This window comes from Aplysia californica, unplaced genomic scaffold (assembly GCF_000002075.1).
Source record: "Aplysia californica isolate F4 #8 unplaced genomic scaffold, AplCal3.0 scaffold01024, whole genome shotgun sequence".
NCBI classification, from domain to species: domain Eukaryota; kingdom Metazoa; phylum Mollusca; class Gastropoda; order Aplysiida; family Aplysiidae; genus Aplysia; species Aplysia californica.
The window spans coordinates 1-20,773 of NW_004798294.1; positions in this window are offsets into that span (position 1 = coordinate 1).

Below are 20,773 nucleotides of genomic sequence, written 5' to 3' on the forward strand. Positions count from 1 at the left end.
AAACGAGATCTAGCTACATCTTGATCTATGCCGAGTTGCCTTTCCTGAAACAGTGTGGCAAATATGTAGCTTAATCTACCTCTGGTTGTCGGAAGTTCTGATAGCCGCATGGGCACTGTGTTTGCGTCTGAAGTCATACAATTATTGCCGCATCATCATCATGCGTTTAGAGAGAGAGAGAGAGATGAGCTCTTGCCTCCGTAACTTGTCAGATATTTACGCCACGGCCACTCCTGGCAATAAGTTGTTTTAGAAACTGCCAGATTGCGCATTTCGTACTCTCGACCATTGTCTATCTGTGCCGTTCGGTCTGCAATAATTTTTCACGTGCACATATCGGCTAAAATCTGTCTACTCACGTTGGATAATCTTTCTCCTTCCTTTCATTCATTCTTTCTTTCTGTCTATCTTCGGGTTTTTGCTGCGGCTAGAAAATCTGTGCATTTAATTAATATTTAGAAAACAGAATTGTGAATGTAGAAAGAGAATTGATATCGAAGCAAAACATTCTAAAATAGATCTTGGTCTAGAGAATTGGTCAGTACCAAATGAGGATTCTACGCAGGGGGACTGCTGGAATCTGAAAAAAAAAATCGCTGAGACCCGAGAAAATGCACAGTCCTCGAAACCAAATGGTCGCGTTTGTGATATTACGTTCAACTTTCCCAAGTCTGAGAGTATGTTTCACGTGAATTAACGGCTATGGCGGCAGGCGGAAATGTAGCTGTAATACAGAGACTCCGTCGGGAAAATCTAAATCTACTTTCGCTTTCGTTACAGCTCAGAATTGTCCAAGGATAGTGTGTTAACGTTAGATTTACGGTTAATATAAATTGATAACATGCAGTTTGTGCATAAAAAACACAGTGTAGCCATACTAATTAAATCGATATTCTCACTTATGTCACTATAATGACAAAAAAGGAGGAAAAAGAAAACAAGCATCCTCCGATTTCTAGATTGTCGGGCCCGTATCGTGACCGGTCAGTGAACCTGTGCGAGTTCGCATAGTGACCGGCTGACGGTTGCTGGGGTAATCAAAGTTTATTCAAAGTAGGAGCGTTGCAGGGCTTCGGAATTGAGGGGAGTTGTTTGACACAATAAAGTCTATGGCGGCTGGATAAGGCCAGGGTGCAAGAAACTGATGTTAAAATAAAAACGATAAGTGGAAGTGGTTTTGACATTCGACAATCAAGTGCGTAAATGAGGGAATATTAGAGCACAGGCTTGATGATCGTATCTTCAAGGTGGGTGTTGTCGGATTTGTCAGTGATGACAAATTGAATAGTGGCAATGAGGAAATGCCATTTTCAACCCTCGGAAAGCTCTATCTTGGATGCCTCTATGCATCATGGTGGCTTGTTGCTGATTAAAAACTGGTACTGTGATTTAGCATTTTGAAAAAAAATCAATACTTAGTCCATGATGCAGTAATTCACTGATTGACTGATTGCCATGTTTTCAGCATCACTACATCCCATGCTCTCACAGTCCTTCCAGCTCCGGCTCTCTTTACACGCTCTCTTTTATTTTCACTTTTAGCTCTACCGTAAGCCTAACTATAAAGGTTTTATAAATAAGTTTTGTCTTGATTGCTTTTTAAAATCCTTGATTGGTGAAACCAAACATGGTTTTGGCAGTTGATGTTCTTCTTGCCTCTCCTCAGGCCCAGATCAGGATTCATTTTGTATTTTTAGGGTAAAACTAGTTAAAATTAATTGTCTGTCATACCTAAGTCACAAAGGACTTTTCAGTGTCCTATGCTAGTGTCGGGAAATATGTTTTAATATAGTTTATATAGGTATGGGCTAGCAGTTCTGAAGTCAGTTTGGCAGTCACCCTGATTTCAATTCCAGATTCAATACATGTACTGAATGACAGGTGCCTTGAACGATAGTCCATAAATGCTCAAAAAGAAAAACAACCTCGCCTCATTACATACACACTGTTCATCATAACTTGTGCGCACCCAAACACCCCCTTCCCCTCCCCACATATATAAACAGTGAACACACGCGAGAACATGCGCGCACACAAACACACACACACACACACACACACACACACACACACGTGCATGCAAAAACAAGTTTTCAAAATATAATTACCCAATCTCACGGAAAGCAAGCGCATTCATTGGGGCAACGATCACCTTTTTTTTTCCTTCTTTGTCTTTGTACTACTGATTTTGGGCCAAACTACCTCAAATTAACCCTGAATCTACCTGAAATGGGAACTTTGAGGTAGGCAGCCCTGGTACACGGTAACTGGCAACTGGGTGCCTCTCATTATCTACGAACACGGTAACCGGGAATTTAGTTTCGTGGGAGTGGGGGGGGGGGGGGGGGGGGGCCCTTGTTCTTGCTAACGTTTACATTATCTATTTCTCTTTCTCGCCTTTTTTTCTAGTTCCCTTACACAAAAGTTCTCCATAGACCGGACAAAAGCAAAACCGAAAAGGGGAGTCAAAACTGAAAATCTTTTTTTATTTTTCGGGGGGGGGGGGGGGGGGGGGTGCGGAATGGAGCTTGAGCTAGGTACATGCACTGTAACTGCTTCGCTCCCTTCATGACCATGACCTTTTTCCTTTTTCACCGTGTAGTCTCAATGTCACATATACAGTAACCGGGCACGTAGCCTCAGTGATCTACGTACACGGTAACCGGCAACAGGGCGCGTAGCCTCAATATCTACGTACACGGTAACCGGGCGTGTAGTCTCAATGTCACATATACGGTAACCGGGCACGTCTCTCTCTCTCTGTCTCTCTTCTGGCACTGTGGCTTCATAAGCGGTCAGCGATGCCGACAGCACGCAGGAACGCAACACTTGCCCGGGGGTCCTTAAAATGTGCTGAAAGTAGGTTACTGAAATGTCCCAGCAGACGGGTTCTGGCACGATAGCTGGCGGGACATCTCAGGAACACATGGTCCATAGTCTTGTCCTCCTCCCTGCAGGCATCATGGGGTGCGTGTAGGCCTGTAGTTTGGGTCTTGTCGTGATTCTTTTCACACAGAAACGTGTGTGCAGCATTGTCCGGCATTTTCTCTTGTGTCAGCATCTTCTAGCAGAAGGGACATACACTTTGATACAATTTAGAAGAAACATAGCCACCAATGTATGCCAGAATGTTGTCCTCCTCTGTTGAAATCCCTAGTGCTTGAGGTACTTTGGCTGTCAGGATTTTCCTGATTGGTTTTTGAGCATCCATCTGTAGCCGACTTCTGATAGAGTTACAGACCCCTTCCGATACGAGATTTTCAAAACTAAAGAGAAAGGTATCTAGATCATCCTTACAGTTTTTAGTGTCTCCGGTGACAAGCACAGCATCAGCTATTGTCTGCCGAAATGCCAAACGGAATTCCATTGGATCTGGGTTGACCCTGTGTCCACCTTTGCCACATATCACCGAAAACATATTCTCAAGACTGTCTTGATTCAGGCGGCTTGTCATGAGGAATTTGAAACCACAGTCCTCTTTCAGGTGTTGCCAAAGCTGTATCAAACTCTCTATGGAGAGTTTCCATCCTTCAAGGCAGGGTAGGGTTTTTGTTTTGTTTTTGCAGACAATGTGGCCCATGGTGCTTTTACTGTTGAGGCATCTACTGTTGAAGCAGTTGAACAATTGATCAAATCTCTCAACAAACTCTGCCGTTGGTATTGCGTCAGATGGCAACGCCCTAAAAGACACCATTGTTGAAATCCCTGCTGCGACAGTGTGGCTGAGAACCTGCACTGCCAGACTCACACGCAGATGTGCAAATGCTGGCATGGAGATATGCCGCTTGGTAAGTTTGGGTGCCATGCGTATTGGGAGGGCAGAGTCCATGTCGTAGAATTTTTCAATGAACTGCCTAGAGACGATCCGATCATTGAAAAGAAACCCGTTCTTCTTTAAGTTATTGCGAATGTTCTTTATCAGATGTAGGGGGTCGAACATGGCAAAAATTTTGAGACCTTCTAAATGGAAGAAAGGCTGAGCTGTTGTAACCCGTAACTTTTTCATCATTGACCTATTGTTTGTCCCTTGATCACAAATGACTATTTTTGGAGTGAGGCCTATTTGTTTGATGTTGTGAATGACGTTTAGTAGGAGTGACTGGAGGATTGCTGATTTTGTTGGACCACGGGACAGCTCGTACGAGATTGGTTGTTTCCAATTTGTGGACAAACCTCGCACCATGAATACAAGAGCATGGTCAGCATGAAGTTTGGAACGACCAGTTGCACCGAAGTCCTCAAAACCTTCAACTTCGTCGTTGGTTGGGTCGTATTTGATTCCGTGTTTCAGTGACATTTCATCAAACACAATGGCACACATTTTTATTGAGGGCTCATCTGCATCACCTTAATCCCGGACAAACGCATGATGTTTTCACAGATCCCTGGGCGAATGTTAACGTTGTGCATGGCTAAGTTGGTAGATGGAAAATTTTTTGAAGTAAACTATATGCTTTTTTGCTGGCATGATACAGCGACAGAGCAAAGCTTTTCTCCTGAAATGTCCATCTTCGAGCCTTGCTTCCAATGTTGGAAACTCGGATTTGAGTAATAACAAATTTCAATGCTCTCTCGGGCAAATAATGACTTAAAAGTTCCTTCAAACTTTCAAAAGTGCCATCAGTTGATGAGGTGGTGGTAGCAGTGATAGCGTTTTGTTTAGCTTCGTTGGATAACTTTAACCTTTTCCTCATTCGCCACGTTTTCGTTCTTTCTGCTTTAAGTTTTCTTTTTAGCGTGCATTCTCTTTGTTCCTGTGTATGACTAGTGGAAGAGCAAGGAACGTCGGTGTTGAAGTCATAGGTGTTGGGTGGTGAGGATGGCTGTGATTGTTCTTGGGTTTCAGGCAGTGGTCGTGGTTTAGGACCTGGCCGAGATGGTGTGATTTTAGGAGGAGGATTTGGAACGTTGAAAACTGTAGGAATGGCACCCCTTACCAGGCCTGGTCGTTTTGTCGCTGTTTTACTAAAGAAACAACTTTCGAAATGTTCAGAGCACAAATAATTGTTCTTGCTCAGATGAGCTGCTGGTTTACCCTCTTGGTCCTGTCTCCAGGTGTTCACCACCCATTGTTTACATCTGAATGAGGTATCAATACAGTGGAATCCTGTTATAACGAGAGGGAGAGGACCGGTGCGAAATGTCCGTTATAGCAGGATTCTCGTTACAAGGGATCCAGTAATAAATTCAAGGGAAATAGTAAAGTAGGCCTAATCTATGAGTTTGGCGTTCTGTTTATTCCTTTTTGTATTTCCCCTGGTGATGATTTGTTCAGCATGATCTCTAGGTCTTACTTGATCAAAAATCAAATTTGATTTCTTTCTCTAGGACTAGCAGTGTTGACAAATCGGCCTTGGCGATTAGAAAGAAGGGGCTCTGGCTCTAGGCTAACTCGCCCGCTGTGTTGTCCCCCACCCCACCACACCCTGTGGTTCGTTGCGTCTGCTTGCGCACGTCACACATTCACTTCATCCATCTATCACAGCGTTGTGACCTCTCCCTCCCGCACCAGAGAAGTGAGAAGCACAGTATGCGTAGATAACTATACGTTCTTAACTACCGTCTCTCAGACCGTCTAGGTAGATAATCTAGACTGGGCTGGCCTATCACGCGATGCCTTCTGCTTGTCTGCGCTTGCCACACACTCCCCACTCTTTCGCTCCAGCCTTCATTGTTGGTTCACCTGGGCTCTCCTATTCTTTGTTTCGCTGGATCACCAACAACTTTCTCAACTGGCAAGGTTTTATAACATGTTTAATTGGTCTGTGCGCAGTGCATAGCAGAGAAGCAATATTCCGTTATAAGCGACTCGCGTGACTGTCCGATTGCGCAATAGCAGTATTTTATTTACAAAGATAAAGAAGGAGAAAAAACGGGGTTTTAGAATAGTGTCTTTATAACAGACTTCTCGTTGTTTCAGGACTTGTTATAAGTGGACTCCACTGTATAACAATTGTAAATGCAAAATGCCCAATAAACAAATAAAAATACAATGGCTATGAATTATTATGTCAAAGATCATAATACATCCATTTTCAATGTGACAAGCACCATATTATAATTATAATTCTGTAAAAATCTGTAAACAAACAGCAAAAAGACTGATATGAATTATTTTTGGTTTGGTCAGTTTATTATGCCTATGGCTCGGTTAGGCTCTTAATTATTCAGACCTGCCACTCATCCCGATTTAGTCGGGATATCCCTATTTTTTTGCCCCAAATCTGAAGCATCCTGATTTTCCCGATTTCGATCGCGTGTATCCCGATTTTTTGTCCCAGTCTGCTGTTGTGCTCTGTTTTTCTAAAAACTTACTCTGCCTTCTCCTTTATCGCGGGAAGCACCCGTTGAACTTTTTGTCAGTAGGAACTCGGAGCACTATTTCCCGAAATCGATGCCGCATTTAGTAGTTGACTCGCCCCAAGTTGTGTGTGATCGTTATTTACTATCTTTGTCTTTGCCCGCACTCAGAATTCTCCGATGATAGCCTGTTAACTGTTACAATTTGGGACGTACAAATAATCGTTACTATTCGTAGTTCCTCTGTTACTTTCAAAACAAGCCTTGTCCGAGGTCTGGTAACTGCGCGTTCACATCAAACACTCGGGACGAGCGACAGTCTTTCTATCCCTTACACAACTACATGTGACTGTGCTGACAAGACTGACATTCGGCCGTTGTCGTTGCTTTAGTCTGAATGCATTATGGGGGATAAGAGATTTGTTGGTACAACCTAGAGTACTCGAAGTAGAACGACTGTCGCTCATCTGAGAGTTTTGTGTGAACGCGCAGTTAGTCGGACCCGTTAATAGAATTGTTTCAATCGCACATTCGCGTCATGTGACATGACATCGCCGTGTGAGTTCTGCGTGTCGGGGACCGTCCGTTGACGGGGTCAACTTAAGTTCATGTATTTCGGGACTTATTGGTTGGGGTGAGGGGGGGTATAGACACTTGGACTAGGAGTGCTTGACGTGATGCTTCAGGATTTACCAAAAATAATGATAACTCGCACGCGCGCGCGCACACACACACACACGCGCGCGCACGCAAACAAACAAAAACACCCAGAGGGCATATAGGCAGAGTAATTTATGGACACCCCTGGAAAAATTTAAAGTCAGCTTTGGCAGTCACCTTGGTGATTTGCTGTTGATCCCGATTTTTTCCACCAAATCCCGATTTTTTCTCCCTGAGATCCTGATTTTGAGGTTTCATAGAGTGACAGGTCTGATTATTTCGTGGCCGAGTGATAGTGGGCCCTCTTTATTACTAGATTTTAGATCTAGTAAAAACAAATTGAGTTTAAATCTAAATAAACAATAGTTCAAATAAAGAATTGAAAGCACAGTATAATTCTTACCTTGCAGGATCGGCTGGAAATCTAAAAAAATGAAAGGTCGGGCCGTATATTCTTAGAATTTGTACAGTTTATCGCAGAGCACCACTTACAATGCGTGTTTTTCGCTGCCATTGTTGAACAGAATGATTCGTGTTTACCGTCTTACTTGGGCGTTGCTATGCACAGAGCCCGATACGCGCATCCCGCATCGCTTTCCCCTCTCGGTAATTCTAAGCTCTCTGGTATAACATAAATACTCCCTTCGGACCAAACATAAGATTTGTCTGTTTTAGCTAAGGTTATTAACTGTCAAAAAGGGTAAAAATACTTAATGAATGGGACTTGGGGCTTCAGAAAGTGAACATTACAGCTGTATAATATCATAGATATGTTAGTAACAATACTGCATACTTTCTAATCACAGAATGGCCAGTGACGGAAGTGACAGTCGGATTGCGCAAGAACAACGTACATTCCTCAGGGAACGCTTTCTGCGAATGCTTGGGTTCATCAGCGGCACACCTATGGAGGTCAGCATGCAGGAGAAGACGAAAGTCAGCTGCAGGTTCGGGGCGGCAGATGTGGACTTTCATCACATTCACGTTGATAATCTGAGCACTCCAATGGGCGTCATCCCACACGCCACTCTCCGATCGTCAGACATCCATACTTTGAATTTTCCTAGTATCAAGTTGGACGGAAAGACATAGGCTTCAATTTAACTGAAACCCAGCCTAATATTTCTACTGAACTGTGAGCTAATGGAAATCATTTAGCCAGTCATGTATATTGTAAACTTAATGTTGAAAAATATGCTGTGGACCAATAAAAGCAGAAGGAGGTGTGGAACTGTGCACCTCACTCTGGTGGTGTTCATAAAGCCTGTTGTAATTCTGACCTGTAAGGATCATTACTACAGGTGCCTTACTTGTGGCTTAACTGGTGGGTTTTGCCTCTGTCCTATTTTAGAAACAGTGAATGATGAGCACAGATAACACGGACTCTCAAAAATTGAAGTGTAGATAGCCTGTACTATGCCATTCCCCAACTCATTCGCTTTATTTTCTTTATATTGAATTGGCAGCACTGCTTTCTCAAACAGCCATACGGATTTGTTGAACAGCTTGTCTTGAAACATCTGATCAAATTTTTCCTGAAAGTGTCTCGAATCAAAGTCATCCTGTGCTCCTGATGATAAACAACACACATGCATCAAGAAGATAAGGTAAAAAAGAGACATGGCATTACCCAAACAGCTGTGTGCTGAAACAGCCACTACCCTTAATGCTTTTCAGTATCTCTCTACTAATATTTCATTTTATGAGTTTATCCAATTTATGGATGTTAAAAACACTGGCAAATCTCTGACGTGTTCGAGTTATATAATATGTGCTGGACTGATCGACTGGTTACCGCTCGTACAGAAAGCTGAAAGCTCCACTGTTTCTGTATTTTAATGTAATGGGCATGTGTATAGGCTCCTCCTTGTTTTTGTAGGCCTACTGATTGCTGTACTAAATCACTTGCTCAATATGAACAAACACTTTGAGCTGTTTTACTGGCATTCATTTGTGTGCATCTCCTTTTCGTTAGCTGCTACAAATTAGTTTCCTTCTTCTGTCTTATCCATTTATTTGAAGCAATTTAGGTTAAAGATCATGAATTCTTTTTTCTTTTTGTAAAAAAATGTAATTCCAAAATCATCCAACCCCAAATGGTCATGTCAGTTTACTTCAGCTACTACTAGGGTTGTAGATATAATGTCGTATATTTGTTTGGCCTACTTGGCAGATTTGAAATTCATCAAAACCAACACAGACTTCACCACATCTACACCAGCAGCGTAACTTAGTGTTACTCTTCTCTCTATTCCTCTGAGAAGTTTGCTATTATTCGTCCACCCCCAAGCATGACAAACAGGCAGCATAGACAATCCTTTTTTTGTTGTTCTTTTTGTGAAAATTCACCTCTTTTATTTCATAATTTCTGTGTGATGATGTGCTTTGTAATTTCTTCTATGGTCAGTAGACATTCAGGAAACTACAGTGGAACTCGGGTTTAACAAGCTCGGATTCAACGAGATGAGATGGATTCCCCGGTTTTTTTTCTTCTTTAAAATCAATAAAAATAACCCAGATTCAACGAGCACTTAAATCAGCAAGCTCGGGTTCAACTAGGTCGCTTCCAGGATGAACAGCCCCTGCAGACGTGGCTTCGCTCATTTTTCTCCCACAACGAACTCTATCTATTCTCGGAAACCATCCATTGCACCTGCTTTGTGAACCATTATTCACTTAACCGTGTCGGGGTCGGATGGGCGGCCTGCACACGTGTGGCTGTGTGTGCATGTCGGGGAGGGGGCACGAGCAGTTCGGGCGTTGAACGTCGCAGATACAAAAGCGTTACAATCTTTCTTTCCCCCTCGGTAACTGATCATTATTGCAATGATAAGCTAGTCTTGACGTAGATCTACGTAATGAATTGTGCGCTGGAATCCCAAGTTGCCGTATGCTAGACTCTACACAGCAACACAACTTTTTGTTAAACAAACGAGATGTCACAGGCGTGTGCATTTGAACGAATCGGTCTTTCTTTTACACAGCTCATAATAAGCAGGCATTTCAGGCACTACTTGTGACTTCTCTTTAAACATTACTTGCTCAGTTCCTGTAATGATCTACACAAAACCCTCGTGTTTGCTATAACGAACACTTGGATTCAACGAGACTTTAGGTCAGGCCCGGCGACCTCGTTGAATCCGAGTTCCACCTGGTGTCAGGATCTCCACTAGCATGTTGGTCTGGTGAAGAAAAAATTGAAACATTACTCTCAGCCGAGGTGCATGTTTGCCCCCTGAAATAATATGTTTGTCCACCCTGTCAATGTGTTGTTAGGAGGCGTAAGTTATAGGCTACATGTTGATGTATGAATCTTAGTTTTTAATAAATCATCTAGATCTATGAAAACTTCCCAATTTTCTGATTTTTTCTCAATTCTAAAAGCAATGATTTCTTCTTTGGAACTTTGAGAACTGTTGGTATCATTTAGATCTACGTCATTCGCTGATAGAGAGTAGGCTACCTATTTCGGTTTCATACATAACCCAAATAAGGTCAACATTTCTAGATACACATACATGTATGTATTATTATGGTAGGCCTTCGTATTTTATATCTGAGGGAATGCTGTTATGGTAAAAGTTTTTTTAAAACTCTAAATCTGATGAAGGCCATAACCATGTTGACCATCTCTGCTCAAAAGTTGATGCCTTGTTTCAACACATTGTTATGAGTTTTCACGGCTCCACACTCTCTTGGCTCAATACTTTCAGAGATTAACGTACCTCCATTTGAGATCCTGCTTCTTAAATAACCCTACAATGTTGAACGTGGAGACAAACCCATGCCAAATCATACCTGACAGCTCGTCATTATCATCACTTGTTATCATCAGCATATCAGCATCCAGTTCATTTGGAATCTGTCGGTCAAGATAAATGGTGCTGGTTGTTTTCACTGTTGGCTTACTTAATTTATGAATGTACATGTATTTGGATCTGGTTGTTAATGTTAGTGGTATCCTTTTGAGAGAGAGAGAGAGAGGAAGAGAGAGTGCAAAAGTGTCAGTGTGTGTGTGTGTGTGTGTTTGTTTGGAGAAAGTTGAGTGAGTCAGGAGACAAAAAGAGACAGAGAGAGTCTTTGTGTGTGTGTGTGTGTTGTTGTTTTTTTAGGGGGGGGGGGGGGGGCGGAGAGATCTATATCTTTATTGGTTTAGATGTCATCATGATTATGGCAAAATATGTTTGTGACTGAGATCAATAAAAAAAAATGTGTGTAATTTAATTACTGTATTCATTGCTTTTTTTTTCTCAATGTCACTACGTTTTGTGATGTTCTCTCTACTTTCAAGTCTTTTCCACCTCTCTACTGTCCAAACCCTTTTGATCTACATGGCACATTCAACCCCATACCCCTGTACTAGTAGGAACAAATCTGTTTTATTTCTCCTTCAGTGAATAAAAGAACAAAAGATCACGAAGTTTCAGTGATTTTAGTAAGTTACTGTGACAGCTTTTCCCAATATAAACCAATGTACAAAAGTTTTTAAAATGCACAGAAAATTGAAGTAGCCAACCCGGTTCCGGTACTATTTACAAAAACAAAAAGAAAAGTTAATTCAGATATATCTAGATTCTAGATTTAATTTCTTGAACTAACCATGGATTCGGAAGGTCGAGATTCTACTGATCTTTTTATTTAGTGCGGGGGATTATTTCAAAATAGAGGATGATTCTAAATAAGTGGACCAAGTGTAAGAGTTGTGTGTGTGTGTGTGTGTATGTGTTTGTTTTGTGTGTGGTTGTGGTGAGAGAGAGAGAGAGAGTAAATGTAGTAGTGTGTTTGTATGTGTAATGTGTGAATGTTATTGTGTGCATGAGTGTCTATCTCAGTTGTACGGTCCAAATGTACATTATTTTGTTGATGATTTTACATAGAACTCAACTACAAAACACCTTTATACAAAGTCACAGAAATATTCTTTTTGTGCTTATTGAGGTGCAGTACAGGGTGATTAAAACCTGCAAGGATAATTGGACAAAATGGGCAATATCTTACTAATGGTCATATTTAGACAAATCCTATATCATTCTCTTTTTTTCTTAACAGCTCATGGTTATTAAAGAGTCAGCAAACTAGATCAAGGTAGTAATTTCGGATTCCTAATATTATGGGCATTCTTTAAAAAATTTTAACTTGTTTTTAGCGCTTTTTTCAACGTAAAACGGATTCCGTTAAAAAAACAACAACAACAATGACCTTATCTTTCTTTTTTAAGGTATTGTGCATACATTTGTGTGAAACTATTTTATTCTATGCTTTCAAGTACATGAAAAAAGCTAATAAAATCAAGCAAAATATTCTTCAGAGACATAGATCTAGTAGTAAGCCCACTGGAACATTTTATAAACCGTGAAAAGATCACCAGAAAATAACAAAATTATCTTATGATTTTCACTTGCACTTGCAATTTTTTTGACAAATTATCGTCTACCTCGTTATCTTTTTTTTCCACATTTTTCTTCACTATTCATGACAACTGGCATGTTTTCCAGTTATTATCAAGGAAGTGGATAGGCGGACCACGGGGTCTATCTAGCCCCAAAAGGATAGGTGGACCGCGGGGTCTACCTAACAAAATGCTGTTTTAGGATGTGAACCCTGGAATCAGCGTAGTGAAATAAGTAGATCTAGGTTTGACTAAGGATCGGTGGACCCCGGGGTCAACATAGTGAAATAAGTAGATCTCAGTTTATTTTATAGTAAGACTGGCGGAGCCCGTGGTCAACGTAGTGAAATTATAAGTAGATCTAGGTTTAAATTAATAAGGATTGGTGGACCCCTGGGTCAACGTAGTGAAATTATAAGTAGATCTAGGTTTAATTAAGGTTTGGTGGACCCTGGGGTCAACGTAGTGAAATAAGTACATGTAGATCTAGGTTTAATTTTAAGGATTGGTGGACCCAGGAGTCAACGTAGTGAAATAGGAAGGTTTAGGTTTAAGGTGGACCCCAGGGTCTACCTAACGAAATTTAATACTAGTTAGGTTTTAGAATAGGTGGACCATGCGGTCACCGTAGTAAAATAAGTAGGTTTAATCACGGTGTCCCGGGGGTCCACCAATTCTTAATTAAACCTTCTTATTCCTCTACGGCTATGGTGACTCCGGGGTCCACCAATCCTTTTAAAATTAAACCTACTTATTTCACTACGGTGACCCCGGGGTCTACTAATCTTTAAATAAATCTACTTACATGTATTTCACTACGGTGACCCCGGGGTCCACCTGTCCTAAAACCTAGTATTTTGCTAGGTAGACCCCGTTTTTAACAATATCCAGAAAATAACATAAAATGAGTATATAGATCTATATCTATACGTATTTTATTAAGTATATACTTAAAAATAAAAGACTGAGCAGAGGCTTACAATGTAAATTCTGTGCTCTACACGTAGAGAAAGTCTTAAGTTTGCGCAAAACAGATTTTAGAAAAAAAAGTTGATCTAATTATTCTAATAAAAGTAAAAGTGATTGTTATGGTGAGATTTGTTATTATTAATTCTGGAAATACAGATAGTTGCTGAATCTAAAATTAACTAGAACTGTGCAATTCGTTTTATTTCAATTCCAAAGCCCAAAGGCATAGCAATGAGTTAGATCTAGATCTAGCAGTTGTAGGCTCTCTGGCTGCTTCTAACATTTGTCTGCTACTACTGATTCTAGACAGGGAATCTAGATCTAGATCTAGCTATCACCTGCACTATTAAAGTCAAATATATGGTAAAATAAAAACAAAACTGTGAATCGCTTTGTCAGTCAGTACATCCCAATTGCCATAGCAGCACGTATTAATAGTTGAATAATTATACCGAAGCAACATGTTATCACAGTGTGCAGGGGAGAGCGGGGTGCCCGGGTCGCTGACCGGTCGATTCGGTGGTTCGGCTTTTGTAGATCTATGCATTTTTTACGGAAAGCCCTATTACTAGATCTATTAGTGTTGTGAAAACTTCAACCTCTACAGCTAAGGCGGCAAAAGATGTTGGAAAATAATAATACGTCCTGAAGTTTCATAATTTATACAGAATAATACAGCCAGTAGTTTTTATCTCATCGAGTTATAAAAATGGCCTTGTAACTTGTTTTCAGAAGCAAATTTTAATAGTTACAGTTCTACCGAATCGATTTTCACGCAAATTCAACCATTTTGATGACCATTTCTTTTCCTTTTAAAAAGATAAAGGCCTGTCGGATGTGGCAGTGCGATTAACACTAAGTTGTTTAGACCCATCAAAACACAAGGCTTCGTGGCCGATCACAAAGGTCTACGGGGCTTATCGAGGCCGATTCGCCCTGCCGCGTGCACGTTCACTAAACTGCCTACTAGATAGAATCTACTACCAAAGATTCTTCTCGATCTTTGCTACTACTACTACTACTACTACTACTACTACATCTACATGTAGGCTACTACTACTAGACAGTACGAGAGATGTACTACTACGAGACAGTACGAGAGAGTGCCACCCAGGCAAAGATAGTGTAACTTTGACTCAGCCACGTTGTGTACACACTTTTTATACCCCAAATTTGACCCGGAAGTCCATTCGGAGACCTTTTTACTTGACCAAAGTGTGCCAAAATGGTAGCCTAGATTTTGCCCCTCCATGAAGGAAAAATCTGGCCCTCATTCAAACCATTGAGATTGAGCAAAACTTTGCGTATCGTGCTTTGTTCTTACAATATTCATTATGATATTCACTGAGACAAAACTGTACTAAATGAGAAAGGTGCACCATTATGAAAGTGGAACGAACTCAGTTGCCTTAAAAGGGTGTCCCCTGGTAGTTTAAGCATGTGTGGCCTAAATAAGCTAAACCCCCCTCCCTTACCTTATTTAGGCCATATGTGGCCCAAATAAGCACTCCCAAATGTTTTTAAAAAACACAGCATCCGGTAATAAATAACAGACCGCACGCCTCCACCCCATGCAACCCCACACCACCCCCACACTAATATGCGCTTTGTATTATATTACCTGTGCTCATAGTACACTTTTAAGAAAGAAGGAGAACCGATAGGCCCAACCACTATTAGTAAGTCTTATCAGTTCTACAAGGATGAGCACAATAAAAGTGACAAGTTCCACTTCTGATTTCTCTCTCTCTCTCTCTCTCTCTCTCTCTCTCTCTCTCTCTCTCTCTCTCTCTCTCTCTCTCTCTCTCTCTCTCTCTCTCTCTCTCTCTTTCTCTCTCTCTCTCTCTCTGTTTCTCTCTTCTTCTTCTTCTTCTTCTTCTTCTTCTTCTTCTTCTTCTTCTTCTTCTTCTTCTTCTTCTTCTTCTTCTTCTTCTTCTTCTTCTTCTTCTTCTTCTTCTTCTTCTTCTTCTTCTTCTTCTTCTTCTTCTTCTTCTTCTTCTTCTTCTTCTCATTATCAATATTTGTATTATGATAATCATTAGCATCATTTATTTATTTATTTATTATTTGTGTATGTATTTATTTATTTATTTATTTATTATTTAATTGATGTTTTTTTTTAAAAACTTATTATCATTAATACTGCCCTTAATCCATAAACGTGTTATCGATAAAAATAGACGGTAACATAAATGATGACACTATGAGGAGGGGGGGGGGGGGGGGTGGTGAGAGGGAGAGGGGGGAAACAATTACAGCGAATTATAGGCGATTTCCAGGTTGAGAACCAAAGATATGGGGTACATAGAAGCGGAACCAATAAATTGGCAAAAATATATTATTAATCCGAATACAGGAAAAAGAGGCTAAAACAGCACCTGGACATGGATGGCTGGTGCCTCTATAAATAAATCATTGATGGTCTGGTCTGACAATGTGCTGGCTTCTGTTCAGGGGCAGACTGGGTCTTAAAACCGGCCCGGGCATTTGTCATCCGTACCGGTCCACTAAAGCCTAGTAAAACATGCAAAGCCAACATGTTTCTAAGCCTCCATACTATTATTATGTTACTATTTAGAGCACAGAAACCGACGAAAACACCCATGTTGTATTTGTGTGTGTTTGGATGTGTGCATATGTGTGCGCGCATATTTGTGTGTGTAAGCAACTTTGTAATATACAACATACATGTCGTACCACAAAATCAAAACAACATTAGCACAAGAACTCAGCCCAGAGCATACTTAAGAGAGTAGATGCCTGCGAAGTTCTTTGCTATTGGCGGCCACAGCATCAATGGTGCCTTCATTGTCCAGTTTGGTCAAGATCTCCTTTTCCACTGACATCAGCATAAATGCCTCAAGATGTTCTAGTGTCATTGTGCTTCGGAGACGGGTTTTGATTCTCTTCAGGGCTGAAAACGACCGTTCGCATGCAACCTGCGACACAGGCAGGGTTAGTAGTAGCTTGTAAGCAACTCCAATGCCTTTGTAAACATCGGTGAAGAGGTTCAACTTGAGTACCACCTTGTAACAGCAGAGAGGGCAAGCTTTGCATGAGATACATGTAACAGTGGAACTTGAAACACTTTGTGTGCTCAGTTCTTATTCACAGTCAATATCGCTGTCTTTCCCCTCACAGACTCACAGTGGTCTGCAACTGACTGCTTCAGTGATTTCCATCGTTCTCCAAGGCTTTGCAATTCTGTTCGCAACCCTTCAGCGGTGACGCTGTCGTCAAATCTCAGTAAATACTTTTGCAGCTCTTCCATAGCCTCTGATGGGACTTCACCACAGTTTCTTGGATTAAGAAGGGACAGGTCAGCAACCAATCTAGGTGCTGCAGATCCTTTAAATCTTTGTTCAATTATGTTAACAAGCATGTCTTCAATTCGAGTGTAAACTTCAACACGATATTTCTTCATTGGGTCAGCTGTTGATGTAGCTTCGTCTGTACAGAATTCATCATCCATTCGCCTGCGTCGTCTTTGCCGTTTCAAGGGAAACGACTCTTCCATGAACGAATCTGACCCGATCTACCCCAGTGCATCATTCACGCAATGAACAAACTTTGCAGCTGCATTTTGAGAAGCTTCGAAGTCCGTCCTGAGGGCCTACATGTTTGACAGCAACTCCGCCACCATCTTGTATATAGTCAAAAGATCAAATTGCAGATACTTAGGTAGGGCTGTTGCGTGTGAAAATATTTGCAGATACACTTGCGCTGTAAGAATTGTTTCAAACTTGAGTTTGTATCAATGTATCCTCGTACTTTAGTTTTAACGACTGCTTGGGTGTTGTCAGCAACAAGTTTAGCGTTGAGGCTGGTGATCACTTCAACAAACAGAGCTTTGGGTGGATTGTTGAAAGAACCAAACACCTTCCTTAATAAAGGCAGCATCTTTTGACCACCATCTTGACTCACCAATGGTTCTCAAATGCTTCATAGTTGTCGAGTGCCTACTCAAGGTGTTCTTCCGCTGATACGACTCCCAAAAGAACACTGCAATGTCGTTAATCAATGTATAGCAATGCACTGTTCACTACAACACTTGTGGCCTCCGAAACAACAAGATTCAATACATGAGCGTGGAACCAAACATGGATCTGCATTGTAGCTTTGTTTGAAAGAAGAGTACTGAAACCTCTATGCATGTTTGCTGCACCGTCAGTTGCGTTCCCAACGCATTGTTTGAGGTCAAGATTCAACCCTTGCATAACTTCCGAAACAATATGCACAAAAGCTTCGCCGGTTGTTTCTACGCACTTCACAATGCTCACCAGTCTTTCTTGAATGTTGCCAGTTTTATCCACATATCGAACGACAATGGAGCATTGGTTTTGAGTTATAATGTCCTGCGTTGTGTCAATTTCCGCAACAAACATGTCTGTTATTTCTTCCGAAATGAAGTAACGGATCTTATCCCGTATAACCGTGATGATAGAATTCACAGTAGTTCTGGACAAAAAAGAAACAAATGAGCCTCTGCCTTTCGAACTGTTTGCCTTCTCATTTTTTGTCTTGCTGTTATGGACTACGCGAGAGAGGTGATCAGCTGTGCATGAATCGTATTTGCGTAGCAACGTAACGTTTTCCTGGAAAGTACCATGGTCAATTTCTGGATTGTCCAAAGTGTAGGCTGCCTCATCCGTACTTCCTCTGTAGCTTAGCCCCTTCTTGCTTATGAGTTTAACAACATCCACAACTCGATTCATCACTTGTCGTTTCTTTCTGACTTCATCACAGTAGTCCTTCGCCAACATGTGAGACATACTTGATTGTTTTTATCAACCAGGTATGCTGTTGAGCATTGCAGATGCAAAGACGAACGTTAATGCTGTTCCATACGAGAATGTACATGCCGCCAGTCTTTCATTCCCTTAAGAAACGCGGATGTGTCTGAAGTGGCAGAAAACACCAAGCAGACAGAACAGTGAAGTGCATGGGAGTCTTTGTTGTAAGACTGCCACCATCTGTCTTCATGAATGAAACATCTTTGCACCACTCGATTGTCTTTCTTCTGACATGAATGATGATTCCAAAACAACTTTTCTTCTTCTGTGCATGGTTTCTTAAAGTAGTCAATCCTCAAATCTTTACTTCCTGTTGATTCAAGTTCAGTATGTGCAGTCTGTTCTGTGCTAGCCACGGGCAAAGCTTCCCTTTCACTTGTTGGTTTAATAGTTCTCATTTCACCTGATGATGGTCCAGCTTCACCTGCTGATAGATCAGCAGCAGCTGCCAATCCACTACTTTCGTCAACTTGGTAAAAATCAGTTGTTTCATCTGCTGAAGGTCCAGCTGCATGTGCCTTTTGCCACATTTTCACCGATTACAGGTCCCTTTGCATCAGCGCTTTTAAACAGTGGCAACATATTTCGGCATTTTGATGAACTTTCAGACAGTTTCTTTTTCTTTCGTTCGCTTTCTTTCTCCTCATCTCCTTTTCTTCTTTTGTGGTTTGACGTATCCATTACCACTTATCCATTCAGACCTACCTTTGCAGTAATCTGAAGACAATTTTCAAAATCAAGCGGCCCACTTTGACCTTTCGGCCCGGCCCAGGGGGCATTGCCCAAATGCCCATAGGCTAGTCCGCCCCTGCTTCTGTGGTACATGTAGTATAGTACATGTAGTATAGTTAGGCTCTTCGCCACTGTACACGAGAGACAAGTTCGATTCTTGTCAGGGGAAGATTAGAATTGATTAGAATCTATGCACATTTGCCTGCTTGGATACTGTGTCCCTTTCAGCTCACTTTGGCACTGACAGTGACAGGAAGGTGGGTGATTGGCGGGTGCTCTGTTGTGGTTTGCTAATACCTTTCCTATCATACATATATCGTCCTTATCTCCCCTCCTTCTTTTTTTGTGTTTGTTACTCTCTTGTAACACCTCTAATCTTCAGCACTTATATGACCTTATTGTGTTGCAAGTGCTGTAAAATTCGTAATAAACTAGTGACAGGAAGGACTAGAGCAGTCTACCTCCTAAATGACTGAAACTGTTGATAGTGGAGTGGACGTTTGGCATGTTGCTCTCGTGTAGTTTGCCCCTTCTTTCCTATCAAACATGAAATGTTGTCCTTATCTCCCCTCCTTGTTTGTAATTGGTAGGCTACTCGTAGTAGCCTACCAACACCTGTAACCTGCGGCAGTTATATGAGTTGTGTTGCAAGTGCCGTAAAACTCTTACGAAAACTAAAACTTCTCTAAAATTTTCTTTCTCCTCCTTTCCTGATTTCTAGCCATATTTTGTCGTCTGCTTCATCTCCACTTTCTACCCCCATCCACACCCCACCACCTTTGCCAACTCCTCTGGGCTCCGTACTCTGTCTGCAGCCTTTCTACTGCCACTCTGTGGCTTACTGCTGTCTTTCAGCCACACCACTAGTCTTAGGGTAGGTAAGATCATAGCCTCGGGTTAGGGCGAAAAATCTTTGAGGTCCCACGTGCAAGTTGCGCACGTTAAAGATCCATTGGTGGTTCAAAATCGATAAATAAGAGTAGGCTCAGGCCGCCACCCGGGAAAAATTCAAAATTAATTCCTACCAACATGAAAATGCATAATTAATGTGTACTGCGCGCTCATATTATGACCTTATGTAGTTTTTGGGAGTGCGTAAAGCCCTCACCAAAAAAAACAAAAACAGGTTCAAAGTATGTCGGGCAGGCCTACCCAGGCACCGAGTTGATCTAAATACAATGTAGTACAAAATGTAATTTGTTTCAACTGAATAGATGTTTGCAGGTTCAACAAAACAAAAACAAAAATATTAAAATGGTCAACACAAACAAAGTAAAGAATACAATATTTTATTCTGAAACAAACTTCGCAAAGAAACACTCATCAACAAGGTTATTCAAGAACCAGAAAGGCGATCAATACAAGTACATAGTACATGATAATGTACATAAGTGTACCTAAGATTTGAAGTTGAAGTAAGTTTAGTCAGACAAAAAGTTACACAAATTCAACATTGTATATCGTACGTAAAAATAAAAATGTATAACTGCAGGGCCAACATTTACTTCATTTAGGATATCCATGGGCCATGAAAAGAAATTAGTGTCGCATGATCTCATGATGTTTAATAAAAAAAATATTTTTTTTCTTTTTAGGTTGAGTTATGTGTGGCAGTGTATGTTATATAGAAATAGTAATGCTATCAATATAAGTATTACAAATTACATGCATGTTGCTTTTCTTTAAGGGTACCGTATCTCAAAACATTTTTTCAAGTTTTGAGATGTGTGATAGTAGATGTACTCATGTAGGACTACCTATGTTAAGATAGTTTCTAGTTTCTATCTTTAAAAAGTAGAGTCTGGGTCACTAAATTGTTTATGTCAAAGTGTGTAACGTATTGTTACAGAAGACTGTCACTATGAGTCTATGCATAGCCAGGAAATGGTGTGTTATTGTTAAAGTAAGTAAGTGTGTGGCTGCGCGGGGC